Genomic DNA, 25,562 nt, shown 5'->3' with positions numbered 1-25,562 from the left:
GTGGATGGGAATAGTACGGGATCTATTGTGATAATGTGAGGTCACATCACTCTTCAACATCCATGATAATGACCATATCCAATGAAGTTGTATCCATTAGGGATGCTGAAGTGTCCAGTGCCGCATTCACACAGCTCTGAGACTCACACACATACACACACGCATGCATATGCCTCAATTTGCATAGCGCTTAAGCAAAAAGTGAAAACAGATAATTAAAAAAAATATACCCCACTAAACAGAGAGGAAGGATTAATATTCTGCTTGTCATTAAAAGCACCACCGATGCATTCTGGGTGGAGCATGTTGCACTATGTTGTCACCCTACAGTGTTGGAAATTGGAGATTTTTTGGCCAACGACTAGAATGTGTGTTCGTTTAGGTGCTCAGGGGGCCACTATTGCCCCCCCCCCCGCGCCCCAAGTTGAACATGCATTTTCACAGGGCTGCTAACATAGGCACTGGAAGACAGATGTGTCTTCTTCCCCTACGCAGATGCACAAATGCTTTTGTTGTTGACTTGTGTTAAGCTATGCAAACCAGCCACATCTACAATTCACCAGTGCTTGTGCATGTTAACAAGGGCTGATGTGGCCGGTGGTAGTTGCAATTGTCCACCACGGAGGCATTGCCACTGTTGTGTTACTAAATATGCACTGGAGCTGAATCCACCAAGTAAAACATGAACTCATTTTACTGACCAGCAAATGTAATTTTCCTGCATTTCACACAGATGTTGCAATGCCAATATGTCCTGACTGAACAGTGGGAAGCGATTGAAGGGATTTTCTTTCCATTTCTGCTGCATCGGGCTAGAAAACAATGCACTTGGTCCACACATGGAGTACACAGTGATTCCTGTTAAAGTAGCTTCTCAGTACAGATTGCTGAGGTCCTTTAAGAATATTACAGCCATATGGGTTTTCCCTCCACATATATCTGTTTATTTATTTACCTAGATTAGATCATAAAATCACGAAATTACCCTAAAATTGCTTTTTCGAGACTGTGCACAGCATATATATTTATTAATATTTTGCCCCTATACTCTCCTGTCAGCGTATTCATAAATGTTGCTGGAAAATTTCTTATTTTAGCAATCCTCCAGATAGCCAGAGCCCATTTCCATAGCTTTAAATAATGTCAATCTGGGCAAACCCTGGATTGAAGCCCCTGAGCCGGAAGGCACAATTTCTCCTTTGCCTACAGTCTGATAATTTTCGGAGCTATTGGCAACTTGGGAATTTTGCAGCCTTATCACTTGGGCTCAGCGAAGTTCACTGCCACTAATCGGCACAGGGATCACTCATTCAAGGATTGCATGATCATGTTTTTTTCTTTTTTTTTTTCCAGGGCAGTGACAGCTGTCTGCACCGGGGCATTAGCAATGCAGATGAACCAGCCTAATAGGTTAATGCGTAACACACGAAAATTAGGTTTAATCCCCAAGCGAAATAATCTAACATTTTCAAATTCCTTGATGTGGGAATAGAGACATTGCCTGTGACTCAATTAGGTGCAATGCGGATCAAAGCAAATTTACCTAGAGCATGTGCCCTAGATCCCCAGCACGCAGGCGTGTGTGTATTTGGTGTGTGCGCTAGTGTTTGTGCATGTGTGTGTGCATGTGACAGTGAGGGATATGGCAGCGTGCCTGTCCTCATAATGCCGCAGGCAAACCCGGGGCGGCAATAACATCATCATGACAGGACCTCTGCCTGCTTATTTATTCCCTTTACTTACCTCACTGCTCAAATAATGTCAATGCACACAAGCACACGGACATATACACCCTGAGACACACATACACACACACGCGCACATTTGAAAATGAATAGCCTTAGCCGTGGAACCTGCAGAGAAGTGATAACTGAGACGGTGTGAGCAGCCTCCGTCACAGCAGCAGTGTTTTCAGCCTAATTGGAACTAAGTACCAGACACATGTGGGAGCAAATATATGTGGCGATTCATATGCATGTGGTCAGGTTGGGATATATTTCTTATTCAAATCTAAATTGAAGGGGGGGTTGGCTGAATCCATTCCAAATGTAGCACTAATGTTGTAGTCTATCCTGCATCATGCCCCGTGATTACTATTAATAAACTCCTGCTATGTGTACATCGGGACACCCATATACAGTGCCCTGTAATGGAAATGGAGCTTTGGGGGTTTGTGTGTGTGTGTGTGTGTGTGTGTGTGTGTGTGTGTGTGTGTGTGTGTGTGTGTGTGTGTGTGTGTGTGTGTGTGTGTGTGTGTGTGTGTGTGTGTGTGTGTGTGTGTGTGTGTGTGTGTGTGTGTGTGTGTGTGTGTGTGTGTGTGTTTGCATGTATCATTAGCAGGGTGCAGCTGGCCATTAGGGTCCTAGGGTGGGTGTTGTTTTGCTCTCCTCCTAACTGTAAGCCCTGTCGGTTATTCTCTAATGTGTTACTCTGACCACCGGCACTTTGTTAGAGGACAAAAACATTTCCTCGTTGCCTCTCGCACAAGTGTGTGTGAGCGAGGTCGAGACTGATTTCTCAAAGCAGGTAGCGAGTAATGAAAAACACACTCTAAGCCTTCACGAATTGGCAATCGAGAGAGGAGAGAAGACTTCAGAAATAAGCACTGTTTGGGGATGGGAAGCGTCAAAATGCACCAATTACTATCCCCAGACAGTTACCCCTCGGAAAGAAAAAAAAAAAAAAACATGCATGCTGAAATCAATGAGTACACAAACTGAACAATCAGCTGCAACTAGCTATCAACAATGGAGTGGAATATGCAAAAATGCCAATTAAATGTGTTAGCATACGCACAGGTTTTTTTTTTTTTTTGTATGATATCCCAACATCTGTGGCATTAGCCATGGCTCTCTTTATGTAAAATAGAGACAGGGAAATGAATACGCAATCTACCACTGTGTTTTCATCATTAGTGCGCTCCAACTCACGGCTCTGCTGCCTTCCAAGCCGCCTGAGTGGGGAGCGAGAGGAACATTTGTGTGCCCTCGCTTGCCAAATTAATTCTTGTCTTGACATCTTAATTCTCAGTTCTTGTGTGTGGTCAAATCAGCCTACTATAGAAAAGCAATCAAGCAATTATTCCCAAATTATATTTGCCCAACACACACTGATTGGTTATTCTTTTCTTATTGAGTAAGCTCATTAATTCTGAGCAGCTTGCTTGTTATGCCTCTGCCATTACTCCTTTCCCCTCTCATCGCCTCTCTCTCCCGCTCTCTCTCTCTCCCTCTCTCTCCCTCGGTCTCTCTCACCCCCTGCTCCTCATCATGCACACTCACTCCCAGCTCTCACTCCCACCCCCCACGACAACCCCCCCACTCCACCTCCTCCACACACACACACACACACACACACACACACACACACACACACACACACACACACACACACACACACACACACACACACACACACACACACACACACACACACACACACACACACACACACACTTTCCCTTCTCTCTCCAGCAGATGCATCCTATCTTCCAGTCCCAGCCTGCTGATGTTTTGGAGATGACATACACTACAAAAGCCCCATGATCTGTGGCATTGTCTAGTCGGCCAATTACTATTCCCATCTCTGATTAACTTTGATGTGGAACCTAATGAGATAAGGCAGCTTATCAAGGCGGCAGCTGATAGTGGTCTCATTTATTCCTGTGCCTGGCACCCAAAGCAAGTGACAAAAAAAAAAAAAAAAAAACTAATGAGGAGGAGTTTTGTACGTGCGCTCAGGTCTGAGGGAAGTGCAAAATTGTTCATCTGCAGTTCATCAGCTCCCGCCTGAAATGGCCTCGGCGTGGTGGATACGCTGCGCCGAGACACTCCACATAACAGCACCGAGGCTCACTGTAGAACAAGAGCCACCAAGTTTCTTCATGTCTGACGCTCTCTCTCTCTCTCTCTCTCTCTCTCTCTCTCTCTCTCTCTCTCTCTCTCTCTCTCTCTCTCTCTCCCTCTCCTCCTCTTTCCAGCATCTTTCTCTTAACAGCTCCTTTTCCCTTCTCCAGGCTCTAATGGCGCAGTTAATTGCTTTGGTTGTTTAGTTGTGAGGAATGCAGGAGCCTTTGCACAAATCCATTCTCTTAGCTCGATCTGCAAGAACTGAAACCTTAATTTTCCACTTCTGCCATGTGTATCTTTGACTTGACTGTGGCATGTGCCTATGCATGTTTGATTTATTTTGTTGGCACAGAAAAAAATGAGAGGAAATAACACTACTGGAACAAATCAGAAATCTGCATGCTGTGGATTATGTTATTGGTTTTTAATAGTTAAAAGTATTCCTTCTATATTTTAATTATGTTGGTGTTTTTTTTTTTGTTTTTGTTTTTTAAATTTGAATAAAGAATTGGATACATAAATAACAGATGGTATTAAAATGTAGATTTTTGCTTTGCATCAATTGCGGTGAATAGTTATCAGCTGAGCAGAAGGTGAAATTTATTTTTCTTATTAAAAAAATTAAATGTGGTAGCTTCTCTATTTTCTGTGCCACCGCAAGGCAGTGTAATAATTATTGTCCTTTTAAGGGGTTGTTCTTATCAACAGTGCCATTACATTGTAATGAAACAGTCCTTTTAAATAATACTTTTGTTGTGAAGCAGCAGCAGCACATTCTTGTAATGCGGTTGACGAAGAAGGGGAGAAAAAAAAAATTACCCTGAAGTGAATTGAACTGTGAATTCTCCTGCACGGACTGTGTGTGGAGAGGCAGGAAGTGTGTGCCTTTTGATTTGGAGTATAAAAGTAAATAATATTTGTACATCTAACACATACTCGAAGTGAATGAGCAGCCCCTGAATGTGTTTCTATGAGCAAGTGGAGAGCTCTACAGACTTTAAAGCCGGAGCCCAATTAAGCCTCGCCTCATCGGGAGAGGGAGAGGAGCTGAAAGCTGAATACATAAGATAATGCAGCCGCACTAAAGCAGCCAGCTCGCTCAGTGTAAAATTAGAGAGGGAAGAAAAAATCTTGATAAAGGGAGAAGAAAAAGCAGAGGCAGACAGTAGGGGGAAGAAGAGGAAAAGAAGTTCCTTTGGGCCAATTTCCTTTGAAACTGTTTAACCAAATACAGCTATTCATATTCAACACAATTAATAGTGTCTCTTTCTTGTTCAGACGGCACATCATAACGGGCAGAGGGGAAGAGAGAGAGAAGAGGATTTCTTTCTCTCTCCAAATTGTAGCCAATTTAAGGACAAAGCGCTACCCTCTAGTTCCCCAGAATAGGAGTCGCACTCATAAAGGAAGACTGACAGTCGACATCCAAATCTCATTCAAGGACGCAATTTCCAAATGCTAATCATAATCTGCAGATGTTGGCCACTGATACATCCGTTTATTTATTTATTTTGGAGGCATGTCTGTGCCCATTTGGACGGCCTGTGAAATTTGAAACAAAGAGGGAAAATCCCTTCTTTTTGAGGCACGTTGAGCAGCGTGCGAGAGCGGCCCGCCGCATGGACATCTGCACCGTCTTCAGATGGGGTGTGTTCGCAAACACACACACACACACACACACGCACACACACACAGAGTGAGGCACAGGCACAGAGAGAGGAGCACACAGGCTTACACACCCATCACCCATCTCGTTCTTCCTCTTTTTTTTTTCTCTTTTTTTGTACTTCTCTTGCTCTCCCTTTCTCTCCGGGTCGTTTTAGAGTACCTCAGATGTGTCATCAGACATTGGTTTCCATCTGAACCTGAGGGAAAAAAGAAATACTTGACAGAAAGGTATATAAAAAGAGGACACTCTGAATTTTTGACATTCTTTGCACAGCTGCTTCAAAATGAGTAGGATGGAGAGGCAAGGAAAAGCAACTCCAAGATGCGTTTTTGTTTACTTGCTGCCTTTTCTCCCTTCCCTCTTTCAGGGAGATGGAGGCTAGCGCGAGGCCACAACTCACTCATCCTTGTATGGAGGGACTCAGCGCGGGGCCGTGAAAGAGAAATAGACATGGCTAAATGAATTCCGGGATCTGTTCTATTCAGCCAAACTCAAAAAGGATAACCCCTTTTTTTCCATTTAGATACCAAATACAAGGTGAAACTCAGCTCAGCTTGTCGGTTAGGTGACATTAAATATGCCGCTTCTTTTAATAGGTAAATAGATACAGTTGCAACCGCAGCTGCAAAGTAATAATTAGATTTATTCAAATCATAACACACAGTGTTTATTCAGGTGCGTGTGTGCCTATATATGTTGATGAATGTCTGTGAGACCTACTATATCCAATTTATAGGTTCATTGCAGCCTCCTACCATTTAACCCTTTTCCTTTCCTCATTTTAATTAAAATACAGACTTAAAGCTTCAAGTGTGTGTTAAGAACATGGTGAGTTGTGGCTCCCATCATCACCGACTGTCTTATGTAATATTTGATATTCTTACTTCCCTACATGTGATCTGTCCTCTGTGATGGTCCTGAAGTTATGTAGCCCATTGTGGCTCGGTGGGGGTTAATACTTGACTACAAAGGCCATTGATTGAGGTGGCACTAGAGAGAGGAGTAATGCTATTTGTAATATTTCACCACAGCTTGGAGCTCCTGTATAGACGCTCGTCTCCTTTGAAGACCCGTGTTTGGACATTTCCAGAGCTATTGTTGCTTCCTGGCTGCCTTTGTTGATTTTGTCCTTTCTTCATCCCACCCTGCTGCCACCACCAACACCAACCCACCCAATAAACAATCCTCCCAGCTGATAACGTGCCAGGTTCTGTTTGAAACAATCACAACTCGTGCCCTTCTTAAGCATGCCAGGCCAATCAGGAGGCATAGGCAGGACAAACAGAGCTGTGCAGCTGTCCTCTGAACAAAATGTAGCACTTCCGGGGGGCCGGTGAGAACGATCAGGGTGCGGGGTGCACCCTAAATCAACCGTTGTGCACTCCCAGTAAAAGAAAAGGAAAAAAAAAAAAAAAACCTTCCGGGATCACACAGCACCCGATTGTAAGGAGCAGTCCTCACACACCCCGTACCTACAAATCACACATTTACCTTCACACCCACCCCGTCCTTCTCTTTCTTCATTCATTCACCTCCTCCCTCTCTTGGTCGTAGAGACCTGGGCGTATTCTTCCCGTTGCAAAAGAAAAGACCGACACAAATGGATGGAACGACTCCGGTATTCCCACCCACCTTTTCTCCAGTCAGCAGCAGCCGACTCCAAGCGAGGCAGACTCTGCATGTCTAGCCGCCAAGGCACTCAACATGCCACAGCAGTCTGACTGGGTGCTGAAAGCCGGTCTGCATTTTAATATTCAGTGCACCAATTCATTAACATTCTATTCCAGTGTACAATAGAGACTGGAGAGGCTCTGACCCTGCAGTTCCCCCGATCAAGGTCAGTAACTAAGAAAATAAAATCTGAATTGCATCCTGGCACACAATTGGATTCTCCAGCCCTGCCATATCCCCGCTTAAGAAAATAAAATTACCCCGCATTCACCGTGTTCTCAATGGAGGCACTTTGGAATAAAAAGACAGTGCTTCAAAAGTAAAAATTATTATTTTGATCTCACAATATGAAAGGGAAATTCATCTTCAGGACAAGCATTTTGCGAAGTACTTCTGTCATCGCGGTGACCCTTGTAAATTATGGATTTGTTAAAGTTTGAAAAAAAAAAATATTTTGTGCTCTGCTGTGCCCGCACGCACACACTCACATACACTGAGACACAGACAGGGGCTGTAAAAACGCTCACAAAAGCACCATGGGTTTTGTAGTCCACCCCAAGCGCTTAACAACCCGTACCAACTACGCAGTGCACTGTCTGTAAAAGGTCACTCCTACTATTTACATCCCGGCGCATATGGACACACACACACAGTCGAGAGTATAAATCTTGGCCGACCAGTCGATTATATGATTGGGTGCCGTGACAAAGGCTGAGCATGTTGCTAACACGTTTCCTGTCAGGAGAGGGGCTATATGTGGGCAGACACAAAGCCTCATTAAAATACATACAGAACCGGTGCTCCTCCGGTGGGTGGGAAAGATGCTCCATCAAGATGTCGTTACAACAAGGCTATCTCCACCCACTGGCATGTATCTCCCTCACACTGTCCTCCCCCATGCCTGGACAGCACAATGGCAGGCTCCTTTATAACCCATTGTGGGCCGTTCCCTCCATTCGCCCGCTAGGTCAGGGCCTAATCCTCGGGGAGTTCTCACATTGTGTTTTAGCGAAGCGGGGTCAAACTGTTTGAAATGAGGGGGTTTAGTTAAACATCTATTAAAACAGGGCCCTGTGAGTTGGGGTGTGCTTGATTTATGTGCAAAGCTGTTGTGCTCAGCTGTCCGCGTACTCGGCAGCAGGTTGGGGCTACATGTTCCACAAGTCCTGCATGTGTCAACGTGAATGGAAACGCCTCGCGGTGTATGCCACCTTAAATAATGTGTGCTGACCCAACGTTCACCTCTGCACATGTCCTCATCATATTTTGTGAAAACAAACGGAACAGTTCACGCGTCCATCCTCTTCTTTGCCACTGTGAGGCGCTGTGCCAGGGAAAAAGAAAAAAGCAGGGGGTAAGAAAAATTTTTTTTTTTAAAGAATAAAAGTTGAAAGTGTAGCTGTGTTGTCAGCAGTGCCATGTAGGCCAAATGCCCTGTTAGTGAGGCTGACATTCAAAGAGAGTTGGGATGCCGACAACAATCCCACAACCTCCTGCTGAGAGAAGACATTTCGCATGGTGGCCAGGAGCTTTGATACTGCTCTTGTGATCCTCGCTGCCGTGGCTTTGAGAAAGCACACACACATGCACACACACACAGCACAGAGCCCATGCGGGCCATCACCATTATATACCATTTGAACAGTTCTGTTTTATATATTCTAGAATTTTCCATCATTGTTGTCATGAAATCGCCCTCTTTCAGCTGAGCATTAAACACGTTTGTATAGAAATTTAAGGTTATTTGACACTCTGTTGCCATCCACATGCACCTGTCTGGTTTCTCATGTTTACATTTCTGAAATAACACAATAATGTTACAAATCCATACAACACGATTTTCTTCCCCAGTGAAAGTGCCCTCTTGCCACAATCAAAGAGAGAATAATTAAGTGTAGCACTGTCCTCATGCTACCCATTATTATCAAGGCTGTGTCTATAATAGCAGAATGTGACTGGAAGCAATAAGCAGTAATGCAGGTTACTGGATGTACAACCCACTTTCAAGACTAAAGGCAAACAAGCTCCACTAATTACCGAGGCACTGTGCAGTCATTTTTTTTCTGAGCAAAGGTTACTGAATGGTTGCCTATTACTTCACTCTTCCCTGAACCAAATGCTTAAGATAATGACCACCTACTAATTGATGCTTATACCTTATATCAGTTTGTTCAGAATATAATTGCAGCTATTATGGTGCTAAATAATCATTGGAATTAGCATCTTTTAGCGAAAAAGTGCTAAATAACAGTATGGAGCGTTCTCAGGAAAGAGGTCCCGGTGTCGATGCACCACCAGTTGATTCATCATTAACTAGAGGGTTCAGGGCAGAAAATCCTCTCCCATCATGTTGTAGCATTCGTGCTTCTTCACCAGCTGAGAGATGGACTGTTGTAGCACATTCAAATACGTGCAGACTCCTGTCGGTTTGCGATGATGTGTAACTTCTAAACGCTGAAAAATGTTGAGCAGCTTTACCTGAACACATGTGGATTACTGGTTAGGTTGGGTAAAGCAATGGTGACTTGGCATAGTTTTACCATCCATCCATTTGTCTAATTCAGGATCGCAGGGCTGCAGCCGAACCCAGCTGATGGATGAAGGTTTTAAGACCATAAAGTCCATGAAGGCACTCCATCACAAGGCGAACATAGAGACACAGAGAAAGTCATTAACCTTCACAAATATGGGCAATTTAGAGTCACCAGTTAACCTCAAAAATATGTTCTTTCACTGGGGGAAGTAACCAGTCACTACCATGAGAAAACCTGCAGACAGCATACAAGTTCCACTATGAAAATATTCTGAACTGTACTTGAAGAGGGGGTGTTTTTGCTGTGAGAGAAGAGCGTTAACCACCACACCACCATACAGACATAGTACGACACAGATAGTTAGTAATAAGCATGGTTGCGTTCTCTTCTGTAAAGTGGCTTTGTGCACAACAGTAATGTTGGTTTAAACGCAATAGCTTGCAAACTGTTGAGGAAGCACAAACTAGTAATTTAGCCTGAGTATACATGAGCTAGTTGAGCACTTACCTTGTGCAAGGGAGCACTGATCAAGCCACTTTTCATTGCTTTTAATCAGAAACAATTTTCCTAAGAAACTTTGTTCCCTTTTGAGCCCGATACCAAACAAAAATAGTTGTTAGTTATATTGGGCATGTTAAAAGTGAAATGTGTGTTTGGAGGTGAAGTGCACCAGTGAATGCTCCATGCTGATCACGCTCCCTATGCTTCAGTAGCTGCCCCTTTGTGTTGGCCTTTCCGTCAGCTGTTGACTTCCTAAGTGTCTCAGACAGCCGTGTTTCTGTCTGCGCCTCTGTCCACTGCCTTGTCCCGCTCACATTTCTGAAGTCCGCTGACTGCTAATGGCTGTGTCCAGACAAAGGGCCCACTCTGTGGCCACTCTGCGAGGCCAGGCTGGGGAGAGGCAGGGGGGTCCAGGGACATCCAGGAGGAGGGAGTGTTGGCTGATGGAGGAAACGCAGGGCGGGCTGGGTTTGGGTAAAAAATAAAAAGGGAGGGCTGAAGCTGGGAAGAACACCCGGCACTGCCTGCCTCTCTGCACTCATGTCACGCTTGTGTGACAACCACTCCTCTGTGCTTGTTTGAACTGTCCTTCCCAATTAGCACTAATAAGTCACTCTGTAAGGATGAGCAAGCATAGTGTGCCCAATCACCCCCAGTTCACATATGCGTAAACAGATTTGTGCACAAAACACAAACACACTCATTCTCCCCCTTTCTCCCCCCTCCACCCCTGAGCTTAGCAGCCCATGGAAATCCCAGGAGCACAACCCCGCTAATAGGCAGAGAAAGCCCAAAACGCATCTCGTTCCCGGCAAACAAGTGCCAGTAAAGAGGCAAATTAATGACAAGTCGTTTGAAGGGTTTGCCTAAGAATAATTTTACTCTGGCATCTCACTACCACTGAAGAATTGATTAGATCCCTGCTCAATCAAAGTGCCTGAATCAATAAAGAGCCAAGCAGACATGCTCCAGTCTAATTTATTCCTCGCATCACCGGTGAAATGGGGAGGCAGCGTGTCCGACAGGTGACAGTGCAAAGGCCTGCCTAAAAGTTAAAGCTCAGGGAGATAGATACAACATAACTTCAAGTTTTTCAAGAGTTTCTCCACTAATAAACATTACAAAAATATGAACAACCGAGGGAACCATTGCTGCTTTGTTTCCCGACACAATGTCGAGCTGTAAGAAGCGACGTACCACACGGGGAAGAAAGCAAAAGAACTCACGCAATAATGACTTCACTTGTGTTTTCTCAAAGTATAGACTGGAGGACTTAGTCAAGCTCGACTGTGCTCGCCTGTTTATTGTCACCCGCTTGTTTATTGTCATGCAGAAAGCAGAGGAGGTATTAAAGGCAGATTTCGCCCTTATTTTAAAATGTGGTGCTGAAGATTAGAGCTCTTGCCAAACACTGTGGAAACACTTAATTGATTTCCTTTGGACTGTTTACCTCTACTGTAGCCCTCCTAGAGCCCAGCATGCACGCGCACGCGCGCACACACACACACACACACATGCATGCAGTAGAGTACAACCCTGGCCCCATTTACGCCAACACAGGCCTGCCAAGAGCCTCATTAGTATTCACAGCAGTGGCATTTGCCAGCCTGAGCGTTGCCGTGGTGATGCTGCCCACACAAGTGATGATAAATGGTGCTTTCAGCTTCTCTGCCTTCCATAGAGCAGAGCAGGGAGCTGAGGAGTTGCTGGCCGGGACCCAGCCACAGCCGCGGCTAGCAAGGCCTCATCCTCCCTCAACGCCGGGCAACCGACGCATGACTACACAAGCCCAGGGCTGCTTGAAGGCTTTGGGGGTGCAGGGGAGTGGTGGGTAAGAGGGGTTTGGTGGCGCATGGGTTGTGTGTGGAAGAAGGAGATTTAGGTTTTTCCGCTGCGTGTGCATGTGCGTGTTCGGCGTGCATGTGTTGGGAGAGGGTGAGGAGGGGGCATGTTGGGAAGAAGTGTGTGCTTGAACTTGTTATTGTTGGCTGAAAAAGTGATGTCAGCTTCAGTGTTTCTCGAGTGCATTTTGTTCCCTGCATTTTCTAGTTATGGGGAAATCTGATTACAAGTTAGTGACAATAAAGAAAAAGGTGAGAAAACCCAAAAGAAATCAAGTTGACTGTGAATGTGAAAAAACACTGTGCATTTATTAGAATGTGAACTATCATTTCAGTGTGTTTTCCATTAAAAACAAATTTTGAAACTCTTCATTAAATAATTGAAATAGCCTTTTGGTTGACACTGCATACACAAAGCACTTCTTTGTACTTATCTTAAGAAGTTAAGAGCCTTCACAATAAAAAGGTTTGACACAAAAGAGTTATTTATCCAGGTATGTATTTAAAAAAACAAATTTTTTTTTAAAAATAACTCATAAAAAGAAAGACACCCGAGTCCGAAATTTCACAAATAAAAAATATCGACTTTTTGCCAAACCGTGCCTGCAGGTTCAAAGTCCTGTGTCACACTCACTTTCTAATAACGCAAAAATAACTGATTACCGCGTAACAAAAAACATTCTTCTATAAACTCTGCAGCAAACAGAGCGTGAAATGATTGCTGAAGCCGGCGCGGTTCCCTCTCGTCTTCCTCCTGCTGCAGGTGTCGCAGCGAGGGCTGTTTGAGCCTTAAATCACAGCAGACAAACAGAGGGGTTAAGGTATCCAGCTGCACTTGCCGTCCCCCCAGAGCCCCGCACATACAGATGTGTAAGCAATGAGGATGAGGAGGCTGCACTCAAATCCCTCCGAATCCTTGTTAAACACAGAAAGACGATGTTATTCTCACATTACGGTGCGCCGGTACGAAGCGCATTAAGAGTCAGTCTAATTTGAAATCACATGGTGTCTTATTAAAAACAGTGAAAACACAGTCGGTTAAAGGGTTTCCATTTGGTGCTCCTCTAGTTTTAGTGTCTGTTAGAAGTAGGTCGTGTCTGGCATCCATCTGGTGTGCATTGGTTTGTTTGAGCATTTTTTTTTTAAAATAGTCGTTTTTTTTACATTGTGTTTCATTTCAGCTCATTAAAAATAAATAAACCTGGAAAGTAAACATCATCAATCAAGTTTTATGGAATTTTATTAGGTCTTTGGTTATTACTTTATAGACTTGTGTAAATGTTAGGAATTTTTTATTCCAATTTTATGTATTAATTTATTAATTTATTTAGGAATGAGAGATTGTATTAATTTAATTTATACACAGCTGAACCTGGGACACACATTTTGTGCCTTTATAATTTGTGAATACCTGTGAATGACAATAAATTCATTCTTAAAGAATGAATTTGATCATTTTATTTGTATTATGTATTATTTCTCTTGAAGCCAGGGATTTTTACCTTTAATAGTTTATGCATTAAAACCAGATAGATCCGTTTTTTGTTCATAGTAAAATTTTTCAATTTAATTCTCTCAATTCTCTGGCATTTCTTTCAAGGATTGTCAGTTGAATCAAATATAAAGTCATTCAACCCCAATTGAAAACAATATTTCCACCTTACAGCCAGTCAAAAGCTGGCAGTTGTCATTATACCATCTTCTTACACAACCTTGCTTTAATATTCATTGCAAAAGCATATTGCTCTCCTTTTTTTCTCTTGATTGAGTTTGAAATCGTGCAGTGAATATGCCCGATAAAATTACAGTCATTCTGGTGCAGACCATGGGCGCCAGCCCTCCTTGCTTGAACTTGGGGATGACCGCCCCTTCAAAAGATGGCCTGACCCTTCCAAAATCAAGCCTGATTACCCATCTCTAGGACACTAAGAAGCGCCCAACTTCAAAAGGAAGTGGGAGACAATCACAGGCGGGGTGGTGTGGTGTGGCATGGGTGGGTGGGCGGCGTTCAGAGTCCTCGGGCCTGGCGCTGTGGCGGTTCTGGGCCAGACTGAACGGTCTGAAGCCAGGGGGGCCGGGGCTATTAAAAGATAAATGTATTTCTCTCCTGCATTATTCATGATTGTGAGGAGGTGGAGAGAGGGAGCAGGGAGCCAGAGGCTTAGCGCAGCGGTGGCTCCCTTCTCGGCCTCATCAGGGCCAAGGCCCCCGCTGTACCCACACCCTGATGCAAGAGAGGGTGAGAGGTGGTGGAGATGTGTGTTGGGAGAGGGGATTGATATGTGCGACAGCTGCGGTCACAGAGAGAGAGAGAGAGAGAGATAATGCAACAGTATGTATTCCCACACACTTATATTAAAAGTGCAACATGAATACAAATTTGTTGTCGCACGTAATCACTTATATTAGGCTTTATGATCAAATCTAATGAAGTTTTTAGTGTAAGTTTACACTATTTTGACAGAAAGGCTCTTGAGTGTTTTTATGATAAAAAAAATGTTCCCACAATAATCACATGCACACACACAAAGACACTCATAAGAAACCTGAAAGGAGCATCAGCTTATGTTGTTGAATAACCTCTCAGCCACTGATTAAGTAAAGGGTTTGGGCAAATATTTTTGGAGACATATTGGTCTTCTGCATCAGAGTGAATGGAGGGCCGATCTTTTGTCCGACTCATCTCTGATCTGCAAGAAAAGCAGATTAGGATGACCCCAGTGTCACTCATTTGGAGATGAGTCGCGGCTGAGAAAAGCCAAACAAACTGGAGAGAATGTCAAACAGCAGAAACAGCTAAGCTGCCAGTGTTTGCTGCTTGTTTTTAAGTGCATGCAAATATTCTTTTTTAACTTCTTTCTCTCGCGTAACAATCAGCAAAGTCGATGTGCAGCTCCTCCCCATTTATATCCAATAACCTAGTATAGGTAAATATGATAAAACAGTGCATTTTTTATGATTGATCCTGCATTCAAAATGCCCAAAAAATAAATAAATAAAAATGAAACGAATCTGTGCTTTATTTTTCAAATTGGCTGAAAGACCATGTTTTCTACAGGCTCATGTTTACGGAAGACTGAGGCTTTTCAGGGCGCATGTTTTTTGCAGCCTTTAGCATTCATACTTCAAATTCATTCTCCGATTGATGCTCGTGCTACTTTACTGGCGATGAGACTTTGCTCGTTTTGGGTTTCAGTGTCGTGTCATGACAGCCACTCTTACTTGAACAGTTTGATTCCCTGTTAATAAATCAGGAACAGCTATTTCTTTGAAAAATTAAACTCTGATGTTCTTTCTCATTCAATCAATCATCTTTATCTGTGACTCCCGGTCTTCATTCCCTAACACACTTCCACAGTTTGTTTGCGAATAAGATCACATTTCAAAACAAATAATTTAATAATTTACTGAAAACGGTTTTAAAAGCACGGCTAATCACACGTAAGTTCAATAAAACTGATTATTGTCTTGCGAAAAAGTTTGCATCCATTCAGCAGAGCGAGCCTCACCAAACAAGCCGACGCTGTTCTTGTGGCCATTAAAATGTGCTTTTCCCCTCAGCACAAGTGGTCCCCATTGCTTATATTTACAAATCTGAGATACATTATATCGGCATAAAATGCACACTAATGCTGAGGGGAGAAAAGATGAGCTCTGCGGCCGAGTGGAGGGTGGTCTGAACACATCAGTACTCATGACTCCATGCTGGGATCATTTGTTTCCAGACAAGAGGGCACAAGGGTGGGAAAAAAAGGGGGGAATATAAGACGGCCAAGGGGATGTGGGAAGTTGGGGCAGCGGGCAGGGTGGGAGCGGCTGATGAAATGTTTGTGTGCACAGGGACAGATGAGTGTGTTTTATCTGCGTCTGTGTACTTGTTTATGTGGATCGCTATTCTTGCTTTGCCACTTTTACACGCCGTGGCTTGAATTAGACACAAGAGACAAAAGGCTTCATATTTGTGCTTGCGTGTCAAGGATTACTTGTTCTATTGAATGTGCCCTCCCTATTATCTGCTTATCACTCTCTGTGCTCTTTAATCTCTTTCTTGTCTCTTCTCAATGGCTTCCTCTCACTGTCTCCCCATCACAAATGTAGCCTTTCTACCCCTTCTATTTTTTAACACTTACAAAACTGAAAAGGGCCCAGCCTGGTCCGGGCCACCTGGAAGCACCAGTGAAGCTTTCTCTCCCAGGCCTGGCTCCCTGCCACTAGCCAGCTGTAGCATTGTGAGTGGCCCATCTCAGTTAATTCCATGCATTGCAATTGTTGCCGGGCACTGTTTACAGCCACCTCCTACTCCGCCTGGGGTAGCCTCTCCGATTGTCCCGGGGCCTCCCTTGTTTAATACTGTTTTGCAAGTTATTAAGCCCTGGAAGTCCATTAATCACAGTTCACGGGCTGTGTAAGCCCACACAAGGCAGGCAGAGGTGGGGGATGGGGAGGCACACTCGCTGCCCTCAATAGGCTTAGACGGTGGTCCATTCAGATCCCTAACGAGATCATTACCACTAACTAAATACAAACCTGACCCTGCGACCTGCTGGGAAATTACGTAGGAGCTCCCCGGTGCAAGACATTAATATACACCCCACCACCACCAACGCCACCACCCTCCATCCCCACCCCTCCCATTTTCCTGCAACAGTGCGTAAACGCCCACCCCCAAAGACTTCCCAATGCAACCCAACCCCGCTCCCCACCCTTCTCACCCCCTTGTCCATTCTTACTTTCTTGCCAATGGACAGAAAACTAAACCTGTCATCAAAAGGGTCCTAATCACTGCTGTGATTGTGGTAAACCAAGCCTGACAGACATTTCACTGAGGCCTCAATGGCTACATCAGTGCCACCTCCCTAGCAAGCGAACCCCCCCCCCCCGCTTCACCCCTCCGTCTTTCTCTCTGCTTTCTCTCAGTTCCCCCCGGCTCTCTCTTTTTACCAGGCCTCTGGCCAATGAGCAACAAACACCCGGGGGCTTTTCAGATTACTTGACACACTGTGTCCACTTTTGGGAGGGAGACCACCTGGTAAGCTCATTTTAATACAAAACCAGTTCGGTCTCCTCTCTCTCTTTTTCGCCCCTCTACTCCTCTAATTCCTCCTCTCAAGCCAAGCTACCACCATGAATTCTGTCTAATCCAGTGACCCCCACAGAACATTCCTGGTTTTACACTCCTCGGAAGAGGCTGGATTTGGACGGATTACATGCTTCCAGTTCTGTTTGGAGGCACCTGTGACTGGAAGTGGAAGGAAGGAGCAACGATGACAGTGAAACGTAGGGAGAGAGTGAGACAGCGATTAGACAAGGAAAGTTCTCTCCTTTCCTCTCAACTTTTCCTCCTTCCTTCCTTTAAAACGGGGGCATTCTAGCTTCTCCCTGCAAGTTCACTGTTGCATGAGTCAGTTCAAATGTCCAAGAAGCCAAGGCATTGGTTGCCATGTGGCTGCGGCGTGAGGACAGGGTGGTATGGTGTTAAGAAGGATGACAGAGTGGGAGTCAAAGATGTGGGTGGAAGGAGAGGTTGGTTTGGTTGGTTGGGAGAGGAGGGGGAGGACGTCTCGCAGACTTTCACTTTAGCCCCTCAGCTTATGTTAAGATGTTGTCACTTTCACCATCTCAAGTGTTGCCACTTCAGATGCCGGAGCTTAGTGTTCGCAATGGGCTCTGGTGGTGGTGGTGGTGGAGGGAGGGGGTGGGGGGGTGGGGGTGAAGCAAGGGAGAGTGCAAGAGGGAGGAAGTCTGGGAAGTTTTCCATTTTGAAACAAGCACAACTTTGTCACACTGTCACCTGACTACCATGGCACCCTCTTTTCAACGTTTCCCCCCCCAACTTCCTGTCTCCTCTTTGCTCCTTTCGTGTGTCCTTCTCTTGAGCGGCCTCTCCTCATCTCTCTCAAGAACTCTTTCAAGGCAGCGTTTCCGCCCTGAATTCTTCTGCCAATTTGAAGAATTATATCTCACAGCCTTTTGAGTTTTACGGATAAGACACTTAATTGTTATGCTTTGTTTTGTTTATTTTTTTTTTTATTGTTTTTTTTTTGTTTTTTTTTATCATTTCCCCTCCAACCACAATATCATTGTGGATGCTTAAGCTGTGCGTGCAGTTGGAGATGTGCATATTTTAAATTAGGTGTAATATCCCCCACTTTAATCCTTGATAAGATCTCAATTGTGCCATGATGTGAAATGGAGATGCAGCGACAACTGGGCCTGAATTAAATCGAAATCTTAATTTACCTGGATATTATCCTTCAGTGAAATATAATCACTGACTGAATAACTGGGCACACCAGCAAATTCTTAATTGACTCTTAATGAGTGTCATGGAACATATGCTTCAGTGTAGATGCAGAGATTAGGAAAAGACAGTGTAGTAAGTGTAGCGGGGAGGGAAAAAAAATAAATGGAAGCCAAAAACACGTGAGTGTGAGCACACGTAAATACACTCACATTTTTCAAATTATCCACTCTGAAAAACACAACTATAAATACAAAATTACTGGGGAAAATCTCGCAGCATGGGCTGGTCGTGGAGTGTCTACCTGGCGCTGCGTTGATTGTTCCTCAACACTGACCAATTGTAAGCTCATAATGATGATCTCTGGCTCGACAAGTGATTTTAACCTGCCTGTGGGCCGCCCCCGCTCCGAGTCACAGATCAGCTGCCCCACGTAAACAAAAACATTAGGAGAGCGTTCCACATTTAAGAGCATGCTAATTACAGTCATTCCTATCTGAAGTACTTTCTGTTGCAATTTGCTCAGATCACCAAACCTCCAATCCCTCTCATGTAAACAAATAAACTCTCACACAACAAAGAGATAAAGCAAATAATAAAATAGACACGGGCACTATCGGAACTCGCTGGGGGCACTGTGTTTGAAGTAGGCTTCAAATAGTATCATACTACTCTACAGTGTTGAGCCCTCGTGTTGTGTACATCCCCAGTGAGGAATAATTACAAGGGTTGTTGTTGATGTGCTCGGGAAAACAAATCGTTTACTTTGGGAAGGCAGCATGCAGCCCCAAGTAAAGATGTTCATTCTTGTGCACTATTGCCACTAATCACGTTCATTTCAACACTCCATGTTTAAAGGTTATGATCCCCCTTCTTTCGTGATTTGAGAAAATGAAAAGAAATGGGTGAAGCTAATTGATCCCTGCTCAACAGGTGGCAAACAATCAGTCCTTAGATTTGCGTTTTGACAACTATTATGTAATTGCCAGTTTCCCCTCTGATCATATTTGTTAACTTCTCACCTCGACCCATAGGCATCAGGGCCGATCCACTGCAGCAGAAAGAAGGGGGGGCTGAATGTCACCGCGGCCCTCTGCAGCCCTCCAGGTGAGTGTGTTTCTCTCGCGTTGGAGGAAATGAAGCAAAAATGATGGAGTGTTTGTTTTCTGACATTTTGTCTCTCCGCGGCCTCATCAGGGCTGAGCCTCGCAGACGTCAAGTGTTAATTTAGGGCTCCTGCCGAGCGTGAGCCTGTCAGCAGCGGGGCTTGGAGGAGGGAGGTGAGCTCTTGCAGAAAATGACCCTTCTGGTCTGATTGTCTTCTGGCCCGCAGACTGGCACTGAGAGGAAAAACAAAGACACGAGGGGAGAGAGAGAGAGAGAGGGAGAGAGGTGGCTGAGTGCTAATGCACCTAGCAGCAATTAGAGAGGCTTACCTGACTGTGTGAGCACAGCACGCACACACACACATAAAAGGTACACAGGGTAAAGTAGCCTCCTCCACACACCCCAGTCCTTCTCATGTACTCACCAGCTGATCTCAACACACAAACACACACACACACACACACACACACACACACACACACACACACACACACACACACACACACACACACACACACACACACACACACACACACACACACACGCCATCAAAATGAAACGTCAACTCCTTTTTCAGGGAACTTATTTACTCAACCAACACAACGCACTCTCAGCGCAGCCCGCTCACAGTGGATGGCTTCCTGCCACCTTTTAGCTCGGTGATTAATTGGCCTGAGCTCACGATAGTCCGACCCTTTATTCTGTGAAACTTAAACAAAAAAGACAGGCCTCTCTAAAGATTACAGCAGCACATTAACCACAGAGTGAACCATGAAATTGCTTTTTCCCCTCCTGCAGTGTTGTGACTCTATAGTGGTCACTGCCAGTCACTGGCAGGGGGGGTGGGGGGTGGGGGGTGGAAGGTGCTCGGACATTAGTGTTACATCACTGATAGCAAACAAAAAGAGGCATCATGGCCAAGCTTGACCAGGCGAATGCAGATCAGCAGACCAGCTCAGGGCCAATGTGTGACAGAGGGCGGGTGTGGTGGTGAGAGGAGATAACAGGTAAAGCTCGTTTATTCGTCAAAAGAGTCAAGTTTTTTAAATTTTTTTTCACCAACAGAGTCCAGTGCATCAAATTCATTGTGATAAAGAGGGTTTAGAGGACTGTCACATGGGTAGGAAAGGTTAATTCTGTAATTATTTCAGTGTGAAAAATAAATAATGTAGCCTATTGCCGTTTCCATCATTCCCTAATTCGCTTGGAAATTCATTTTCTTTTCTTCTTTTTTTTTCCTCCCTTCCACCTACCCCAATTCAATCACTTGAGTTCATCTGTCTGTGTTATGCAAATCTGAGCGGCTGAGACTGAACCCATCAGCCCCCTCGCTCACGAGCTGAGCGCCGGGGCTGATAGAAAAGATGAATTCTTCCGTTTCAATGTGCCTCACCCAATGGCGCGGTATCAAGCTTACCTTTTTACATGGTGCTCTCATTTATTTTAGCCCATTGCACAGTGCTGCTCCCGAAGTCAAATGTATGAATAAGGAGAGGGAGTCAAACTCCCCCTCCTTTCTCTCTCGCTCTCTCTCTCTCTCTCTCTCTCTCGCTCTCTCTACATGCTCTACTGTGAGGCTCTGTATCTAGGATATCAAGGATCATGGACACTAGCTGGGGGACGAGAGGAGATCATTTTGACAAAGTGAGGGGAAGGTCCCTCACTGCTGGCGGAGGACTGCTCAAAACTCTTCCCTGTGTGCACTCTAGGAACTAATCTGGAGAACCCTTAGACCAGGGGTGGTCCACACCGGGTAACCTGGAGTCTGGGGAGGGCCCAGGTCCCATTCACTGACTCTTTATTGGTCCTCCTCCACTTTCTGTTAGACGGGTGTTTACTGACATATCAGGAATGACATGTAAGCCACCCGACTGGACACACAGTTAACTTACAAAATGCAAATGACAATATATATATGTACAATGATATTAGTAATACCGGTGGGCCTTGCAATGATGTAAGTTCACACTCTCAGATCACAATCATGAAATTGTTTGGATTCTAGGCTTGGAGAGTTTGCATGTTCTCCCCGTGCAATCTCAGGTTTTGTCCTGGTACAACAATTTCCTTCCACAGTCCACAAACATTCATTTCAGGTTATTTAATTATTGTAGGTGTGAATGTCAGTGAATGTGATTTTTGGGGGGGAATTCCCTGTGTTTAGCCTGTCCAGACTGTACTCTACCTTCACCCTTAGTCAGATGAAGTGCTGGATAAAGTGGTATAGAAGATGAATAGATGGGTTTTCTCTCAAAGCGTTCTCCTGTAAAATACAATTTTCATAGTATGCATCAAGACTCAGTGTTGAAAGTCGTGGGGTAGGGGTCACCTGGCCTGGATATAAACTGACCTTCACTGGGTCTGCTGCAGGGAGGCATGACCTCATCTTTTGACAACCCATGGTGGCACAGTGGTCAGTGCTCTCGCCTCACAGCAAGAAGGTTGTGGGTTTAAATATGGCCCGGGGCCTTTCTGTGTGGGGTTTGCATGTTCTCCCTGTGTTTGTGTGGGTTTCTTCAGGGTACTCCGGTTTCCTCCCTCATTCCCCAAAACATGCATTGGGGGTACCTGAAAAAGCCCCCCCCCCCCCCCCCCATAGGGCTAGTGCTATAAAATAAAATAAAAACAAAATCAATTAATGTACCATTTTGGGGAAAAAAAGTGCAATTCCGTAATAATTGTTCAGGATTTTTCAACTGAATATTGTAAAGAACTTTGATTTTAGCACCAGGCAGACTTTATGGTAGTAAACTAACCACATTTTTGTCGAACATTATGCACACTTTAGTTTTATTTGCTAGTCCCCTAACATAATAATTTAGCAATAGGAATGCAAAGTTTGTTTTCTCAAAAGTAAAGTTTTCCTTTCGATTGTGATATGAGAAGCAATATCGTAAACAGTGTCAGCCTCAAGTGCATTTAAATGTAATGCGCATTATTTGAGTATATATTCTAGCATGCAGAGTTAAAAAAGTACGAATACTCCAGTCCCTTCAGTTTTATCACAGGCACCACACAAAACGAAACAACACCGCCTACATTAAATTAAATTATGTAATGTGTTGTGGCGTAATAATTGTGCTGTATACATATCTGAGGTGAACTACAGTGTAATATCAGTTAGACAAAGTAAAGCTGGAAAATGACCAAGTACATTATTACTTACAGCAGATAGGTACGCCTCATTCCTCAAACAGCATACCGAATTAAAATATCAAATCAAATGTTAAATTCTCTATATCTGTCAGATTTTGGTGAAAATTTGCTCCAATCTGAGTGAGAAGCTGAAGCTCTGTAGCTGTCGTCTGGTGAAAGATGGACAATTATTGGGTGGAAACACTCCTGCAGCTTTGTTGTTGTTCTCACGTTTGTTCTTTGTGATGTTAAACAAGCCTTCCTTTGACCTTAAAAACTAAAATTACAAGGACAAATACTGAAGGGGATGAATCCGCCAGCCTCACACGCGAGTAGGTTTCCTTTGTCTTTTGAAACTAGGCGTTAATTTTTGTTGCATAGCAACATGCAATGGTTCCTCAAACATGTTATAATAATTGGGTATATGTGAGCCCATGCAGTGGTTTCCAGTACAGAGTTATGCTTGTTAATAATCCAGAGCTGCCTGAAGGCCTGAAGATCACAACCATTCAACGTCAACACGGACCTTTCAACTTGTGTTTTGTTCACAGAGGCTCTGAATTGTCTGAACTGTAGACGTACATTATAGACTGCAGATCTTCAAATATTTGCATGTTCACACTGAGTCACATGTATCTAACACACAATACAATGTTTTTAGACACAATCATTTGCATTGTATCAGTGAATATCTGCACTTTTTTATTTATTCTTTTTACTTCTGAGAGATTCTGTCTCTCTAAAATGTTTTTTTAAGCCCCAGTATGTCACTGACATGTTGCTATTTAACCTAATGGACTACAAAGTGCATGCCCAGATTTTTCGATTGGCACCACATACTTCTTCCATCATAATTTCAATATTGTTGCAACCAGCAAGATCAAAATGAGAATATATTTCTTATATCATAGCAAAGTGAAATCCCTTCAAAATCTGAAAATTTCTCTTTGTTATACTTTTATTATAATATAAAGATATATTTGTTAATCATGGCACAGTTATGTGATTTACATTAACAGGTTGCCCCAACCTCATTATTGTTGGACAACCTGGTTTTCACAAATAAAGCCAATGCTGTGAGAAATATTAACTTCCTTCATCTTTAGATTGAAATGATGGCTTGATAAGTTAATAAATTTAATGTAAAATATTGTGGTGGGTGGATCAACTTTAAAAAAAAAAAAAGCAAACTGGCTGAAATAAGTGAAAATGCATAATGTAAAACATTGCAAGAAATAACATTTTTGGTGTATGTAAATCTGTGCTTTGTGTGTTTAGAAAGCTTTAACTTCACTGAAGTAGATTTGAATAATAGAAGACAGTTTCTACTGCATGAAGAGTATCCTCAATGATAGTCAGTCTAAGTTTGTAATAAATGAGCGATATAGGCTAGTAATATATAGCAACGCTTACAATATTTTGTGATATTGAATCGAAAGCAGTTCGGACCACCTTCTTTTCAAAAATACCAACTTAGGCTATTTTGACTTTAGCCCTCATTACCTAAAGTACAGTATTTCTAATGCTGCTGTAGTTGGCATAAACCCCCAAAAAGTTGAATCCAAAGTGCTTCCTAACATTCTTTCTTGTTCCAGTAAAATATTTTACCACGTCTCGGTTACAAAACCAGAAAAATGTGTTAACACTTTCCATTCAGGAATTATTGTTGGCAGATATGCACGATGCATGACTTTCTGCCTCTCTGGTTGGGTCTGTGATTGACAGCCAGTTGTGGCTCTGAGCAGGGATGAGGGCTGGTGTGTTGGAGGCATGCAGACATAACACTATTATTCCAACTTATCCCTAGGAATAAGTCCAGGCAGCTCGGGGCACAGTGGGAGGCTAATAGACTGGCCCGGAGGAGCCCCCCCCGAGGCTTGATGCATTGTGTCACGGCCTTGTCTACTTCACGCACATTAAGGATCACATGCCACAATTTCACAGTACAGCAGGGGGACCGGCCCCCTTCCAAGGCCCAGATTGGCTCGTGATGGATGGTGTTGACAGTTACAAGGCGAGTACCAAGTGGCGCTACACAAAGGTCAAGGTTGAAGCTGCCAGTGTGGTCTGGTTAACAATGCAAGGTCTCCATGGAAGGAAAATGGTGTTTATACGTAACACTAACTATGTGCTGTGACATTCGGCTTTAGTCATTTGAAGCCTCGGTTTTGTTTAACTGCCGCATTAGCTCACCACAGTATTATAGTGTGGCTACATAAAAAGACAATTTAGAGACATTAGGCACATCAAACACGAGCATCTAAATAGAAAAAGACATTTGCATAGAAATGGACATTTGTATAGAGAAACTACCTTGTCCCAAGAACAGGTATCAGTGGCTGTCGTATCCTGTGACACATCTGTCACAAGTGCAGAATGAAACAGTTGTTCCCACTGCAGTGTCCTGCAGGAGTGAATTTTTTTCAATATAGCACTTCAGGTTGAAGACATTTCTCCTGTCATTTTCCTCCAGTACTTCAGTGTAATTCTTTTTTTCTCTCCCCTCCATTTTTTCCCCGGCGACTGCAGTATGTGGCAGTCTGAATTGTGTGTTATTACCCAGCAGGAGACAATATCATTACCACATATTTGCTGTCAAGGGTCTGCAAAGAATGGTGCTGTCTTGGGCCTCAGTGATCTAACAACCTCACACAGGGCTCCAGAATTACCCACTCCTGTCTGGGGGAAGTCAAACACTACCAGTTAGAGAGGGGAGTGAACAAAAGAGAGGTACACTCTCACTCGCGCTCTCTCTCTCTCTCTCTCTTTCTCCCAGCACAGCTCCCTCCCCATACCCCTCGCTCTCTCTCGTGGAGATACAAGGGGACACACCTCCTCTGCACCAAACGGAAGGTGCTATTCTCCCCGCGCCCTGATAGAAATATATGTTATGGTTGAAGTGCTGGATGATGCGAGGCTGCAAGGTAGATGTGGACAGGCAGCGCGTGCGACAGTCTGTCATTTTGGATAAAGAGACAATATGCGATCTCTGCGGTGTGCTATTAGTGTTTGTTG

This window comes from Lipophrys pholis (assembly GCF_963383615.2).
Source record: "Lipophrys pholis genome assembly, chromosome: 14".
Taxonomy (NCBI): domain Eukaryota; kingdom Metazoa; phylum Chordata; class Actinopteri; order Blenniiformes; family Blenniidae; genus Lipophrys; species Lipophrys pholis.
Note: the sequence above shows the minus strand (reverse complement) of the source record.